Genomic DNA, 16,116 nt, shown 5'->3' with positions numbered 1-16,116 from the left:
GAAACAGAAAATTAATGCTCCCCGCAAATCGTTGTTTGAAGGCACGTATTTCGACATTTTCAAGAGCGAAAAAAATCACGATGTCATATGAAACTTGAAAGGCTTGGTATTGGATATTGTTGACAGATAACAATACGCCAATTAGCACAAATGGTAAGTTCCGATAGTGCCTACAAGTGTGCCTACTGGCCGCTAGATGGCAATACCGGTTTCATATGTATACACCTGGTATCATGAATTCTGAACCCATGAGACATGCTGCTGAGTGTTTTGCTCAATGCTTTCAACGCTAAACAGAACCATAGTGCACCAAGGGAATCTTCTTTAAAAATACTCGTCATAAAACAAATTGATATAGTTATCCCCGGTTCTTCATGATAAAATACTTAATCCTTGTACCCCAGAGCCTTTTCGCATGACTTAGAAATTCAATAATGCGTGGCCAGATTTTGTAAAGTTTTAAGACTTCAAGAAAATAGTCATGCAGCACGGTAGGAAACGCTTGCTTGTAGTCAATTTATGCATTATTTAAGTTCCTTTGATGCTTACGAGCTTGAGTCGTGGCAACAGCGTCTATAATGACTAGATCTTTACAGCCTCGCGAGTTTTTATGGCTACTTTTTTGTTATTCTGTAAGGATGTCGTTCTCGTCGCAATGGGAATATACGTTATCTGTATTCATAGCTGTAATACATTTAAAAATTGTTGAAGGACAGGCCATCGGGCAACATTCAGATGGATTTGGAGCATTTGGTTTTTAAGGTAACATACACATAGTACCCTAGAGGATAAAGCTCGGCATCAGATCTGAGTGTTCAATAATCTTCTGAAAATACCTTGCCAATGCAAGATATACGCTCGCCAGGTACTTGTACCAGAAGTTTTGCACCATACCCGGACCTGGAGCTTTTCATTTACTTGCCCTTTTCAAGACCGCTAAAACATCTAAAGCTGTCATGTATTTCAGCTGCATTTCAGGGCTACTGCTTGCGCTTACTTTCTCCAGTTTGAACTATGCAGTTTCCAAATTGTAGCTGTTCATTTTTTCCCAAACACCCGACCAGTATGCAGAGTAGTGACTGTATAGGGTAAAAGAACGAGTGAAATTAATACCAATTCTTATCCTTAAAAGTGAAGGAATATATTGTAGAAACACAGGATTGTTTGTTCTAAATATTTTAATTTTTATTGCAACTTTTAAAAACCTTGCACTTCTTGTTATGCTTAGGAACGATAAATTTTTTCCATCCTATCGATAAAAAAGATTTGGAGAACCAATTTTTCAATATTATAACGTTTTTTAATGCGCAGCTGTAATTCTCTACACAAGCATTCTTTAAAACAAAGTATTTCAACCACGTATTACTTTTTTGTCTTTTACAGATAAGCTGCTCCATTCACAAGGAGATTGAAAGAGAAAAATAAAAGGGTTTACAAAATGAACATTAATTGGATATATTGATAATCCCTACAACACAAATTCATTATTTGATAGTTTAAATACTTAAGCGTCCACCAAGTACTTCTTTTTAAGTGAAATAAAATAATTAAGCTCAATAACAGCGCTTTATAGCAATTTTTTCACCTTTCCACTTATTGGATAGTATTCGACTATATGGCCATGTAAAATTCAGCAATACGCTAAAGTTTGTTCAGGAAAGTTCACTCTAGCTTCAAGGTCCATTCGAATGTCAACCCGTCCAGATTTAAACAAATTCATTCTGTTTGAACAATTCATGACCGTGAGTGGAGCATATTTTATAAACTCATTTTTCGTGAGCAACAGTTGAGGTTCTTTCCATAATACATAGTTCGAAAATTTGCATACATTGCATAGAGTAAAGCATATTGATTCTTTCAAATGTCAAGATTCAGATTGCCATACGAATAAGATTGAAAATTCAAAAACAATTTGATTATATTGCAGTGATCAAAATAAGTGGATTTTACGCCTACATTATTCTTTCTGTTTGTCGATATATCTAAGAAGTTTCATTTTTCGTTGACCTGACAGTTAACGTATAGTAGTAACCATTCTACTTTATTGATTGAAATGGTATACTCCTCATTAGGGGCTGCTGGCAAAATTACATTCACATCGCTTTTCGTCTTACTAAAATTAGTTTATGCTTTGCGTTAACAAAAATTTTATGATAATCTTCAGTAAAACAAAAAATCATCCGAAGTGATATGATAATATTAAAATAAGTAGCTGCATCAGTTAATGTCTTCTTATTATGATCATATGCAGCAGAAAAATCAACCCAGTCAGCGTCCTGCATCATTCTGCTTTGACTAGGATTTAAAGACACACAATTTTTCATGACAGTTGTGCCGAAGATTTTTTTTGAGGAAGTAAACAGAGATCTGGATGTTGCACAGCGATTCAAATTTCATCACTATTATTGAACATTGATGAAGCATAAGGCTAGTGGGATGTACGTCACAATGATCCATAGATTCGTCAAAGATAACAGGTGTCTCAATATTAAAAATTTCCTCTTTCATGGCACAGAATAATACTGTGATATACAAATACACGAATACAGAAGCAAAATAATTTTATTCTTTTAAATCTTTTATGTCTCTTTCTTCTTTTCTGTTCTTTGCACTGCGTGGTCTGAGCTTGAGTAGGATTCGCAAAAATAGCAAGTTTTGATGTGTTATCGCTTTGAGAGTGCGTTTGAGACTGATCTGATTGTGATATTTTACACCACTATTATATCTGTAACAGACCCTCATATTATATACAATTCCCATTTATTTTACCGCGTTAATTTAATGTGTAACCTTATTGTTATAAATTCCACGCCAAAATTAACCCATGTTTTGTCTTGATCAATTATTCACATTTGAATATAATCAATGGTTTTTACGGCGACAGGAAGATAAATGACGTCTGACGGGACTTCTATTATGCTATATCCTGGTGGAATAACTGGAAAAAAACTCATAAATAGTATGATCTCTATAAGCATTAACGTACGCTCATAGGGCTATGTTACACTCAATTCACAGAGAGTTTATTTTGATTACGGAAACTGGTTGATCAGATACATGAATATGATTAGCTGCAAATATACGTAAATAGAAACCCAAAAGACGAACTATTGTATTTTTTGGTTTAAAATGTATGTCACGGTTACAAATTATTTGACTACGCAATGTATTACTTACTACTTGGTTGAATATTAATATCAATCCCGCTTTTTTAAAAACACTTTGAAGATGTTAATGAATATCCTCTATTTCATAACTTCCTATATTTATACAAATTTCTTCTTCGTCTACGTAAAACCCATTTTAACCAAACTCTATGTTCAGTATCGAATTGAATTTTGAAATTCTAAAAGTTCAAGAGCGTAATTTTAATTAGGTGAAAGTTCAATTGGCGGAAAATATTGCATTTCTAGTGTAGATGAAGTTCCTCGGTAAAGTCAAAGTAAATGATGTATCATTCATGACGGTAAAGGTTTGACTGACTTAAGATAATTCATATACCTTCTTATATAGAAAATTTAAGACATAAATGTCCACATACTACCGTTCATGAGGACCGAGCGCTGGCAAGTCATTTCGCATAAAAACTCCACGAAAATTTGGGATTTTTATGGATTTCGCGTATTTGAATAAATCGAAAGTAATTGCTTCAATTGTTTTATTATGACGTATACATTCTTGAAGCTCTCACTTACCCTAGCAATACGAGGGATCGGAAAGGATACTCCACAGCGTATCCTTATAGTAATCACATAGTGTTTCTTCCGTATCATGCAGCAAAGACTCAAAAAATCATCGAGATGGGCATGTAACTTGTTGCAATTCGGATTCTACATTGAAATTGCCATTAAAAGCTCGCGGAGAAATCACAGTAATTTTTTTTGTAACGGTAAGAACCCAGTGGGCACATAATTATGAAAGTCCCAAGAACGTCTTTGGGACGTTCCTAGTACGTCTTATGTAAGTCCAATTAACGTGTCTAAGACGTCCAACGTCCTAAAGATGGCCTAAAGACGTCTTAAAGACATGTACGTTATCGGGACGTCTTTCGTACTGACATTATACGTTTTAAGAGCATCCCTAGGTCGTCCAAAAGACATGTCTTAAAATATAGCACCTGTAACTCCCATTGACTGCAACACTTAAAACGCATCAGCTGTAACCCTGGCAAACCAAAGGAGCCGAATAGAGCTTCTACAAAATAACCGTAAAGACCCCATTCGGTTCCTTTTTAAAAAACTTGAAAAAACAAATGGAAAATTTAACGTAGAATCCGAATCGCAACAAGTTAAATGCCCATCTTGCTGTTTTTTGAGTTTTTGTTGCATAATATGGGAGGGATACTATGCGGATACTATAAGGATACGATGTAGAGTATCCTTTCCGTTCACTTGGTCTGCCAGGATAACAGCGCTTGCATCATGGATAGCTTTGGTTATACCTGCATTCCCACCAGGTACTGCTCCTGTGGCACAGAGACTTGAAAAAATAAGTATGAGAAAGGGAAGAAAACTACCAATTTTAGATGGTATAGCTATTATGCGAGGCTCATTTAAATTGTTTCTTCTACCTGATTTTTTCTACATCTTCACGCGGGCCTTTCAAGGCAGACCGAATTACTTTTCGCACATCTTGACTAGAGACCATAGATTTCTTAGCTGCTTTAACAATTTTATTTAATGAAAAAATTGATTTATTTTTCCTTTTCTCTTTTAGCCCGCTGCCGAACATCTATTTCACTTTCATTGCACTGGTGATGGCTAACGCAGCAGATTTTTCGCCTATGTGTGTATCTTTAATTAACACACGATTAAAAGCTTTCTAAGCTAGAACCTCGTGTGCAGCATTCCTCGCTCCAACGTTTTCTCTATTTTTTGAATAGGCCATATTGTGTTGCTTAAAAGCTTCATCTAGAGAATTCATTCCTGGGTCACCTCACGCAATGCGTTTTGATAACTTTGTCTCTAGAAAACCATATTGATAACCAGTCTAATGTAATTCTATTGGTAGACTAATAAGGACTCTGTTAATTTAACCGCTGCCGCGTGTTGCATCTGGCAGGGTCTTTGGACGACATTTTTAAATTAAATTTTTTTCATACTTTGCAGGCGTGATTATAATCTTCATCTGAAATACCCTCAACATTCAATTTAGAATAAAATTACTCCCTTGCTGGTAGGCAATCTTTATCCAGTTTGGCTAATTATCAATATAATCATATAGAAAAAGACCCTTTCTGGTTAATAATTCAAAATCTTCAAAAATTTTGCAATATTTCCTTGTTATTAATTTTTCATCATTGCTAAGACTTGATGCTAATTTGGAGAGGCTACTTGGTATAAATCGAAAAGAGTCAATAAAGTTTAACTTTTGTATTTTGCACATTTTTTGTAAAGGACATATATTTTTCTTTATTAATAGGTAATACTGAGATATTACCTTTAAAGCTTGTTGACAATTCTTTTATAGAAAAAATAGTCTTAGCCAGATTAATGATGAAATACTATTGGAATTATATGTCTTGGTTATTTACGTTACATCTGTGATGAGCAGGGTTACGATATTTACCTGTAAAATGGTTGCAAACAAGATATTTAAATTCATCTTTGTCAAAATCTTGTTTGCAAATATGTCAAACTTTTGCGTTTTGAAAATCATGCTCTAGCTTTAATGTTGAGAGTTCCGTTGGTACAGGAGTTAAAAATAAGATACTACTTTCTCAGCTTAGTTTTTTAATATGAAGGTTGAAATTAATACGAGGATAACACTGATCATTTAAAAGTTGTTTTACATTGGTCAAATCGCAATGATCAAAGTTGCTTAAGCTTCTAATAGTATTATTTTTTCTGTTTGTTTGAAATCCAAGTACGAAAAATCTCAGTTTTTCCAAATATGTTAAAGTTTTTACAGCTCAAACATGGTGTAAACCCAGCAAACACGTTCTGTAACTGTTCCAGCTCAAAAAACACACTGTGTTCTATAACAGAACTGTGCCGTAATTGTGTTTGTAAGCACAGAATGCTTTGTTTGCCATATGGATCCGAACGAAATTATGGGGCATATTTCGATATTTTAAAATTATTTCCCCACATTTAAAACGATTTGATTAAAAACTACGCTGAAAAAAGAAATAAAGAAAAAGGAAAATTGCAAAAGAAATTAAAGTTCTGAGAAAGAATGGAGTTTTGACGAAACACAATTTTGACATTTTTCCTCCAATATTTTCTTATAATTTGCTTTTGATTTCATCAATTTGTAACATAAATGACAATTTATATTAGAATAACCTCAAAATATCCTAAAAGTAAGTCGAGTGTCTCAGAAAGGAGCCGAGGCGGCAAAAGCATACTTAGCTGGCGTAGAGGCTACCGTGATGAATAAGGCGAGGCTCTTACATTGCACCACGTTCGAGCTGACCCTAATGTGGTTATCTCGAACGTATAATTGTTGTAAGTCGAAACTGCGTACGCGCTGTTTCGGATCAAAATATATCCATGGGGATATCAAAATTTCCGCCTTACAGGATATTCCGACGGGTTATCCTTGGAATAACTCTGGAAATAAAATTGGTTCAAATCAAATATCCCAGGATATCCTATCGCTGTGATTGCTAGATTTTTCACAACGGAGCGCACCAAAGTTCTAGAATTGTTCTAGAAATGTTACAGATTGGTTGTCACAGCATTCTAGATCTGTGACACATTTGTGATATACCATTTGTAATTGAGTCTTTGAATTTTTCTACTAATGTTACATATCACCTGTCACAGCTTTATAGATCTGTTACAGAATTGTTACATAACACTAGTAACCGACTTCTAGCATTTTTCTTGAAATGCTACAGTTCGTATGTCACAGAGTTCTAGATCTGTTACAGAATTGTTATAGCGTATGGCTGATCACATAGTTACCTGCATGTTCGTAAACTGTTATTAACCTGTTCTAGAACACGTTCTTTCTTGTTCTAGAACCTTTGCAGTGCTGTTCTGTAACCATGTTTGCTGGGTAATAGCTAGAAGTAAACGACATTCATAGTGTTCCCAAGTTCGAAAACTTTTTGGAATAGGTGGATCTTTTTCAATATATTTTATCAACTGAAATTTTTGGGAATTTCACAGTCTAACCCTAGGCAAAGACCAAATTTCATGCTAAGAGGTAAGGTTACATTAAAGTAACCGGTGGCGATGGTCAGTGATCAGTTATTATCATTTATTTCAAGCCAGAGAGTACTCTGTATGTAATGTGCTAGCCCAGGATTTAGAGATATATAAATTTGCATGAGACTAACATTTTTATTTGTATTAATTTCTATTGCATTGATTTCATATCTTGCTTCTTTAAACAAATAACAGATGGAATAAGAAACTAAAATTGTTATTGTCACTGGTGCTTCATCAGTTATTACGATTCTTACATTTACATGAAGTGAAATTTTGCTCAGCAGTAGGTAATGATTTCTCAATTACTCAAGCAAAATAATGCTATTTGAAAAAAAAACAGTATTTGTGGACTCGATAGTATTTAAAATACAAGTGAAATAAACGATTTAACATAAATGAACAAATAACTTTGCCAAATAAGGAATATGTGAAATTGAAAATATAGGAAACGTTTTGCGAAATGACTGCGCATGCGTACAACAGATTGCTTGTAGCCAATACGCTGAGCGTAGGTTATTTCAAGGCTTCGTCTTTAAAAGACGGACGTTTATTTTTAAGTTTAATCAGGCTTTTAATTTTAGCGGAATCGCAGCATATAGATAATTTTATTGACCAAGAGAATTTTATAAGCTACTAAGATTGAAGAAAGAAGTGTCCACTATTTTATGAGATTAATATTAAGGCACCTTAAATCCCTCCTTTTCGTTTTGTCGTTGCTTCCTCAAGCTGCCTTCTGAGAGACCGCCAGATTGGTTGGCACTCACGTGACATCACCCTGGAGTGAAAAGAGTCAAGGAACCCATGTATGGAAAAAGCTGCCGTGCAAATGAATTTGCGGAAATCTTGCAGTAGGGCCATCCCTAATTACATACAAATTCCGCCGCCAATACAACTCAATGTATAATTTAAATTAACCCATTGTCCGGCTTCTCTCAAGATCGCTCTAATATAACAATGGCTGCTCTATCTAATTAAACCCTTTAAATTAGATTCTGCTATGATCGGTCAAAAACATTACAACTTCGACCTCTATAAACTATGGAGCCTGCCAGCAGGTCCTGTCATTTCCAAGAATCAAGTAACTTGGTTAGGCCAAAAGAGTTGACACTGCCGAGGATTGAAATTTCATAACCGACAAGACCTTTAATTTTGTAATTACTAATTTTTAAATAAGAAATTCGGAACCTGTTTGTATTAACAACTGCAGGCATATACAATTTTTCTTTTACCCGTTTATTTCAAATGCATATTTCTAGCAAGGTAGCGGCTGAGTGCGCGTATTCATGGAATTCGTGAAATTAATGGAGACCAAAGAGTTAACTAAATTCAATGAATTCAGGAATTCAAGTTATTTGTGCATTTCAAGGAATTCATGATACTTAAGGAATTCTTGGAATTTAAGGAATTCATAGAATTCATGCAATTCAAATTTCTCAAACTTTTCTTCCATATCTCGTGGGGAGGGCTGCTGACAGACACCCCTGTGACTGGTAACAGAAATAATGTTGGTCAAACTCCTCCCCCTTTCCTCACAAAAATAATCTTGGTCGAACTCCAACCCCTTTCCAACGCGTCGCGGAGACGGCAAGGCACTCCTCTGACTGTTCACAGAAGTAAATTTGGTCGACCTCGACCCCTTTCCAACGTCTTGTGGGTCGCGAAAAGGCACCCCTCTGACTGCTCATAGAAGTGATTTTTGTCGAAAACCGACCCTTTTCTAACTTCTTGTGAAGGCGGGAAGGCACCACTCTAACTGTTCACAGAAATAATCTTGGCCGAACCCCGAACCTTTTCCAATTTCTCGCGTGGGGCATGAAGGCACCCAACTAACTGCTCTCATATACAGGGTGTTTAAAAAGTGACGCGACGGTTGGATATTTCCTCAGGTAAAATGTCTTTAAAAAATTGAAGGTCATTCCTGAAGTAAATTTTAACGAGGAATTCAATGGTGACCTTCGTTTTGACCTTGAAGTAGGCCCTCATGTCTTTTTGAAGGTCGAATTTGTTTTTTTAAAATAAAAACCCGCTTTTCACACCTGCAATCGATAGAGCGAAAAATTCTACCTTCAGATGCGTATCCAAGTGATAGGTGAGTTGTAACGGTCAAGTTTAGTTAGAGGTTATTTGAAATGAACAAAGTTTTCCAAGAGGTCAGTGTAATTCCTAAAGTAAATTTCAACGAGAAATTCATTGGTGAGCTCTGTATTGATCGTGGCTACGGCGTTTTGAGTACTGTAAAATCATAAGGAAATTTTTTATTGAAAGTTCCAGGTGTTCTGGTGAGAGTTCTGTTCCTCCCCGAAGAGTTATACGGTCCTATACCGTTTTTCGATACCTAAGTCAATACCTAAGGCGATACCATAAGTTTTATACCGTTCTTCCAGACGTATATTACGAATCGAAACTAAATTTACGTATTACGAGTACATATTTACTATCTTTTGCTAAAAGATTATTATGGCGCAAGCTAAACTGTCAGAACGAGAGAGGTTATCTGTATTAATGATGCGTGGTTGGGGAGATCGAGTTCGATCTTGTGATCAAGTTCGTTTGCTTTTTAATCGCACTTTTCGTAATGGAGAAGGGTTAAATCCTATCTTAAAATCAACAATTCAAAGAACTGTGAGGCGCTTTATGAATAATGGATCTATCAAGAACCTTCAGAGAACTGGTCGGTCAAAATATGCAGGATCTGAGGAGATGCAGATGGACATAGCCCAAGCATTTGTTGAAAACCCACATCTTAATTTACGTCGAGCTAGTAATGAGCGTGACGTTGCTCCTGAGACAGTGCTAAATATTTTAAAAAGCATTAATTTCCATCCTTACAAAGTTCATCTGGTACAAGAGAGCAATGAAGACAATCCTGCTCTTCGGGTTGAATTTTGTGACATTAAGATGGACAAAATTGATAGAGATCCTCTTTTCTTGTACAATACAGTATGTTCATCGATGGTAATCTCAATGCCCGGGCATATGAAAAGGGGGTTTCCAATTAAAAAAACACAGTTGACCTTCAAAAAGCCATGAAGGTCAACTTCGAGGTCAAAATAAAGGTCACCATTGAATTCTTCGTTGAAATTTACTTTAGGAATGACCTTCACTCTTTTAAAAAATATTTTACCTGAGAAAATATCCAACCGTCCCGGGACTTTTTTGACACCCTGTACAATTGTTGTAGAACCTTGGCCCCTTTGCATCGTCTCGTGGAGACTGCAGGTACCCCTCTAACTGTTCATAGATATAATTTTAGTCGAACCCGGACCCCTTACCAACGTCTCATGGGGGCACCCCTCTGACTGTTAATAGAAAGTATTTCCAAACCCCTATCCCTTTCCAGCGTCTCGTGAGAAGCATGAAAGCATCCCTGTGACTGTTCACTGAAATAACATTTTCCAAAGATCTTTAGTCTGTAAAACAACCTAACATAACGACCGATATTTAAAAAATGATATGCACTTAAATTTCGCGATCAAATTGTACATGTATAAATTCATCAATTTCTCCTTGTCGATTTTAATGAATTCTCTACGATTTGATACCCACTGGGTCAGAAAAACGATTTTCACGGTGGTGTTTGTCTGTCTGTAGTCTGTAGTCTGCATTCTGTAGGCACTGTGACAAGGCATAATTTCATTATCCGTCACTTGAAACCGCCTCTCCTTAAGAATTTGTAAATTCACTAAAATGCTAAGTCTACGTGAAAAGTTTGAATAAGGGTCACTATCTCAGAACAATCACCACGAAACACTCTCGGTCTTACTTCTCATTATTTTTAATTATTTTCCGTATTCTCTTAATCTTTTATACTTCTCGCTGAGCCCAAACCTGCTAGCGAAGAGGAATCTACGAAAAACTATTTGAAGGTCAGAATCTTTCCCGCCAATACTGAACAAGAGGCTGCAACATCCGGACGACCGAGACCATTTTGCAACAGAGTCGCTAGCTAAGAAAAATTGAGGAGACACTGATGATTGAAATTAGACACATTTTTGGTTAGATGAGATGCGAAATAAAAAGGTAAATTTAACTCGGGGAACTATCTTTAGGCCGGAATTTAACCCCTAATAGCACAATAACTTTTGTAATGCTGCGGATGTTAATTTCATTGAAAATATTTTCTTTTTAAATAATGTTTAGAATGTTGCTGAACGAATGGAGGTGATAAACGCCTGAATGTACTAATTGATCTCAAACATTATAGTTCTTTATATAACATATCCTAAAATAAATAAACATAGTCTGGTTTGTGAACTCAAGGTGCGAACCACGTGCTTCTCGACGACCAGCTGATTAACTTGAGTAATAAGGTAGGATCTTCATCCTTTTTTATGGTTTGGCTAAGAAATTAAGCCCTGATAACTTGATTATATTGATTTTCTTAAAATTATTTACGACTTGGAAAAATCATACTAACTATTTTATGATTGTGCTTTTTATATTATGAGCTATATTATGATCATTTCCCATTGTCCCTATCGAAAATTTAAACTCTAAAATAGCTTTATTTGATATCTTAGAATATTTCACAGTGCTTTCAGTTTTCCAATGTATTCCCGTAAAATTGTATTGGTAGAGATCATTTTTTCTTTCCCCTATGGACAATTCAAATTCGAAAATGGCTTCTTTTTATATCTTACGGTATTTACATGTAGTCTCAGGTTAAGATATAATGGCTTTATTTTATATCTTGAAATTTCACTGTGCTATCAGCTTTTGGATGTTCCTTTAAAATTGTACCGACAGAGATTATTTTCCCATTTCCGCATACGCACTTAATCTTGTCTAAGATTATGTTCTGAATAGTAAGCCGTTTTCCCCCTTAAGAATTGAATTTCATTCGGGTCTCTTTCTAATTCCATTTAATTATTGTTGTGATTCTGATTGCTATTCTTCTTTTTGAATTGGTTATTGCTTTGTAAATTTGCGTAATCTAAGGATTATAGAAATTGTAGTACGATAGGATCCTTATTGAAGTCACGGTTCATATTATTCTAAACGTACACCTGAGTCTTTAAATAATAATAATAATAATAAATCGACTCTAATTATCATTTTGAAATCGAATTTTGCCAATTCATTGAAACCCGACACCTCTACCATTACCTGATCTTGTTTACAGACTGAGCTAACCCTTTAGTTCGAGTTATAGTTGTTGCCCGATTGTTTTATTCCATTTTATTTTTGTCTCATAGTTCGTTTTTATTCACATCACTCTTATCTCTCTTATCGATTATGGCCTGTGTCCCTATTTGAGAAATTTTACAAATTAAGAATTGTGGGGTTTGAAGTCAAGAATTCCATATTCCTGACCTGTGAAGGGCCAGTTTTACGTTTTGAGTTATTTTGTGTTTTTGTATACATTTTGGGTTATCTTGCTTTTTAAGTGTGAAGTATTTTTCTTGAATCTGCCCCAAAAAGGACTGGCGCCCGGCTTAAAGTAGATTATAAGTTCTAAAACTTATTTTAAAATTAATACTTACTTAATTCTTAATTTAAAATCTCGGTTTCATACCTAAGATATCATACCTAAGCTCTGATTGCCTTGTATACAAAGATTTTTGTTCTTGATATTTTGATTTCTCATAATAAATTTACTTTTCACACGACCTACAATTATTGAATACGGTTTTAGCAATTTCGAGACTCTATTACCTTGTTTCTTTTATTATCGAACCTCCTTTGAAAAATAATATCCATTTGTAATGTTTGAAAGTAAGGGACTAGTTTCGTGAGTTCACGACCTCAATAAAGAAGGTCTCATTGCCGAGTTCGAGATTAGGACTCTCCAAATAGCTGGGAATTTCGCTGTGTTGCGCGAGCGATTGTTGCTCGCAGTGTGCTCAAATTCAAACCCCCTTAACCCAGCAGAAACCACCCCTCGTCAAAATCTTGATAAAGCTGAAGGTGAAACTTATCTAAACCAAGTAGATATGAATGATCCTTCTCGGGAAAATTTTAGCAAACATTCTGGGCATAATTTCGAGATAAAAGGAGGAGCTTTGCTTCGCAGACCGAAATAGATTCTTCTTATTTCGAAAAGATATAAAGCCTTATTAATTTAGACGAACTGCTGAGTAATATCTATGTAAGACTTAAGGGTAAACAGAAAGAATCCAATACGCCTCGACACAAGGATACTTCTCGGGTGAATAATGCAAACAGAAACGAAGAGTCACCTCGTATGGCGCGTGCTAGAATTAGTCACGAGAAAGAAACTCGTGTTGTTGATCGTTATCGGGAATCCGATGAATTATATTCAAGTCGAGTAAACGTTAGATATGTCCCCGGCCTGAAATAGATCTTCATAGATGTACGCAAAGTTGGCGTTGTACTAAAGGTTTATCCGAACCCTCTGCCGATCGAAACTTCAACCCTTTTGAGATAAATCCCCACCTACGCTTATCGAGTACCATGAATCTCTCTCGTCGCTATTAGGTATCGTTCGCTGACGCCTATCCCCCCCTACCCTGCTGACACTCATCGATCTCGACGTGAATCACATGACGGCACCCCGAACGACCACCCCACCGCGTATGAGGATGATCCAGAGTCATAACTGCGCGAGCCGTATCCCCACTCTCGTAGGTCTTACGTTATCAATCCTTCACTTCAACCGCAACCAGCCTTCGAAGAACACTACCCCTCTTATCACGATTCTCGTCGCTTGCATCGCGACAGCTATGCTTCTCCCTCTAGCCCAGCACGGACGTGCGAGATCATGCGTAAATAGAATACTAAATATTCCGGTGCATGCCATGAAGATTCGGATGCATTCTTGATGCGCATGCAGAAAGGCCCTGATATCGCACATGTTGATGATGCTGTTTTGTTGAGAGTAATTCCTTTTTTAAATCGGGCATTGCTCTCGACTGGTTTAGAGCTTAAAAACATTTACGGAAAATTACCACCAATTTGCGGCGGCTTTTATAGTTAGGTTTCGTGATTCGGATTTTCAGTTTGAACTCAGGCATGAGATTCACCATAGAACCCAAGGTGAAAAAGAGTCCGCTTTCGATTACCTGACTTCGATTACCTCCGATTACCGTGTTTGATAAACTAACCCCATAGGCTGTCGAAATCTGAGGAGGTTAGCTACTCTCATAGGAATCTTTTACCTAGACTACATTTAACCATTTATAGGAATTATATCCGAGATTTTGCCGACCTGGAGTATCTTGCCAATGTGGCCCAAAAGAGCATTTCTGGATGAGGATAGTGAGTCTCCTCTTTTGGAAGAAGCAATTGATTCTGCTTACTTGTCAAACGACAAGAAAGACAGTAATAAAAAAAACAGAGTCAAATCCCAAAATAATCCCAGTACCCCTCTTTTCGATCAAAAACCATCCACATCTAAGCCTTTTAATCCACCCCCACCCTCTTCAGACAATAATACCCCTCCTAAAGCAAATAGTTCCAATCTCAAGTGTTGGAACTGTAATGATTTAGGGCTTAGATATACAGATTGTAAGGAATCTAGAAGAAGGTTTTGTTTTAAATGCAGAAGAAAAAATTTGATCAAAACTGATTGTCCTAACTGCTCGGGAAATTGAGTACTGAGGTTATCATAGGGCGAATACACCTTTAGTGGGCCTAGAGCAAACCTTTTTGAAAATTGAAGCCCCGGCTAATAGAAACAAAAGATACAAACCTATTAAAATAAGTAAACTAATCGAAGTCGAGTATTTAAACAACAAAAGCAAATATTCTGATTTTAAGGATGTATATATACCTAAAGATAGCGATATATCTCTTTTGAATTTTAAAGGTAGAATTTTCGTCAATGAAATGAAAATCAAAGGGGCCGCCCATATCCCAGAAATCCGAATCGAAAACATTAATTCAGAATTATCTTCAATTCTTCCGAGTGATCCTTTTTTAAGCGACTTTATGGATCGAGGCTAACTAATCAGCGCTACTTTAGGTTTAAAAACTGAGCAAATTAATATTCCTCCTTAAGAATCCTTATTACTCAAAAATTCTGTCTTACTGATCCCTGTCTCGAATATTGTATCATTAGATCCCACGCCTTCTTTACCCACCCAATTATCGGAATTCATTCAACTTAATGTAGAACAGATTAACCTTGATCTTTATCTACCTGAAACTTCTTATGAAATTCTTGAAGTGGAACCTTATACCAAAACCTCCATCCCCATATACAATCTCTCTAAACATCCTTATAGCCCATCCATCATTTTGGGTCCTCAACCCTTAATGGTTTTGACTTTTAAAATATTAGAAAAACCGATTAAAGCTCGATTCGATAGTGTGCCTCTAGCTCATTTGTAGAATTGGACGGATGTAGATTGCGTAAAGACTTAGATTTGAATACGATTGAGAGGAAAGGTCGAGTCGTGGTGGCCAATAATCAAGTAGAATTAGTTTCTCGTGAAATATTGGCCTCTGTTGAACTTCATGATCAGGTACAAGTGGTTTCTTTTCGAATTTTCAACTCATTGCCAGTTGATTTTGCAATAGGTTTAGATTTAATGAAAATATTCAAAATAAACGTGGACAACGTTTTTACACCCCGTGTTAACGAAATCTAAAAAAACTACTGAACCAATTCTCATGAATTTTTGAACACATATTTTGTACATTTATATCAAACCATGAAACTAAAATTATATCAAAATTTTCATTTAAAATACATTCTTTTGATCAAAAACAGCGAAAAAAATGACCAATTTTTTCTGATTGTCATGTTTTATTCCGTCATTTTGTTATTTTCTTATGTATATCAAAAATTAGAGTTCCATGGGTTACTGCAGTTATACTAAATCTAAAACTATCTGATTGTTTTGTTTCTGGTTAACCGTTATCGACATTTTATTAACACCGCACACCTTCCTACTTTTCGGGGAGTTGACTTTAGCTGCAGTTTTCGAGCGTAAATGTATATAAAATAAATTTAAAAAAATTTTCTAATAAATATAAAAAGTCTGTTTATTAT

At 35.8% G+C, this 16,116-nt stretch overlaps 1 protein-coding gene and 1 pseudogene across 1 annotated transcript in view; both read left to right on the top strand.

Moving 5' to 3' along the window:
• The window catches only part of LOC117172093 (DE-cadherin-like), a 470,947-nt gene that overhangs the window by 354,320 nt on the left and 100,511 nt on the right, over positions 1–16,116 (top strand). The gene's annotated exons all lie outside the window — the stretch shown is intronic.
• Positions 6,346–6,481, top strand: LOC117172209 (annotated as a pseudogene).

Source organism: Belonocnema kinseyi, chromosome 4, assembly GCF_010883055.1.
Source record: "Belonocnema kinseyi isolate 2016_QV_RU_SX_M_011 chromosome 4, B_treatae_v1, whole genome shotgun sequence".
NCBI lineage: Eukaryota > Metazoa > Arthropoda > Insecta > Hymenoptera > Cynipidae > Belonocnema > Belonocnema kinseyi.
The sequence above is the reverse complement of the archived record's forward strand: the minus strand, read 5'-3'. Positions and strand labels throughout refer to the sequence as shown.